Consider the following 1,456-nt stretch of genomic DNA (forward strand, 5'->3'; position numbering starts at 1 on the left):
CGCGGGGCAGAGCGGAGCCGCCGCAGCCCCACGCGCCGCCCAGGACCCACTTGCCACCACTGCCTCCGCAGTACCCATGGGGACCAGGAGACTTTAAAGGAGTTTGGGGTTTCGGGAGCAGGGAAATCACGGGTACGGAAAGGCGGCTTTCTTTGCCTTGGAGACGTTTTCTCTTCGATGGTTTGGACCCTGTGCCCGGTAGGAGGGAGAGGGATTGGGGGGCTGAAAGTGGGCTCCCCACACAATCCACACGCACACCCACACCCACACGCGTACACCGCGCTGGCTTCCCCCTTCCTTCCTTTGCCTCTTTGTTCGGTTATTTTAGACAGAGCAGCCTCACCCTGGCGCAGCCCGATCGACTGTGCTGGGGCGAAGGCGAGAAGTCAGGGGCGGAGTGCACCTGGTGGCCAGATGTGCCCGTGCAGGGGTGCAGGTGCATAGACAGGGTGCTTGCCAGCGTGGGCCTGGGACTGTGTACGGATGTGGGGGTCGGAGTGGGCCATCGCGAAGGTTTGCCTTTGTGTGCTTATGTGGCAACAACGCACCAGGGTACCAGCCTGTGTCTAGACCCCAAGTGTGCAAAATGTTGCTGGTGTGTCGAGGAAGCGCCCGGGAGTCTGTCCCAGTGTCATTGTGCGCGGCGCTGGCAGGGAAGGCGTGCGACCCGGTGCAAAACTGAGCGGTGGGCTGGAGAGGGTGGGGACCGAAATGTGAGCGCAGCTCTAGGGCCTTGGGCGCCCCTTCTCCCTGCCAATGGACCCCTCCCCCCTTTCCTGGGAGTCGGTCTCCCACGCTGCCACAACCCACGCTGTCCTCCCCACCGGGACCCCGCACACCCTCCAGCCAGCCTGCCTTTCTCTCGGGGGACTTGGACCCAGTTCCCGGAAGGAGTCCCAGGCTGTCTGCTGGCGTCCACTCTCGCTCCTCGGCCCGGTGACTTCCGTGCCAGGCCTGCCCCCTGGGGTGACACGGGAGATTCGCAGGGACTAGAGTAAGGTCTCCCGGGTGGGCGGGCAAGTCCCAGGGGCACCACACGTCCCGCGGGGGAGGGGCAGCCTGACTGATCGAGTCTCTGGCTCTCCTCTGGATTCGCAGATCCCCGCTCCTGGCCCTTGCCTCGTGCGTCATTGATGGGCAACCAACTGGACCGCATCACCCACCTCAACTACAGCGAATTGCCCACGGGGGACCCCTCTGGGATCGAGAAGGACGAGCTACGGGTCGGGGTCGCCTACTTCTTCTCGGATGAGGAGGAGGACCTGGACGAGCGCGGCCAGCCGGACAAGTTTGGAGTGAAAGCGCCTCCGGGGTGCACGCCCTGCCCGGAGAGCCCCAGCCGCCACCACCACCACCTGCTGCACCAGCTGGTCCTGAACGAGACTCAGTTCTCCGCCTTTCGGGGCCAGGAATGCATCTTCTCCAAAGTGAGCGGCGGCCCCCAGGGCGCCGACCT

At 64.7% G+C, this 1,456-nt stretch overlaps 1 pseudogene across 1 annotated transcript in view; it reads left to right on the forward strand.

Moving 5' to 3' along the window:
• The first annotated feature begins 6 nt into the window (after positions 1-6).
• LOC106724384 overlaps positions 7-1,456 on the forward strand; it is a 4,279-nt pseudogene continuing 2,829 nt past the window's right edge. The window contains exons 1-2 of the transcript XR_001360157.1: positions 7-132; positions 1,099-1,454. The product of XR_001360157.1 is annotated as an uncharacterized LOC106724384 (transcript). The remainder of the gene's footprint in view (positions 133-1,098; positions 1,455-1,456) is intronic.

The sequence above is a fragment of the Myotis brandtii genome, unplaced genomic scaffold, assembly GCF_000412655.1.
Source record: "Myotis brandtii unplaced genomic scaffold, ASM41265v1 scaffold813, whole genome shotgun sequence".
NCBI classification, from domain to species: domain Eukaryota; kingdom Metazoa; phylum Chordata; class Mammalia; order Chiroptera; family Vespertilionidae; genus Myotis; species Myotis brandtii.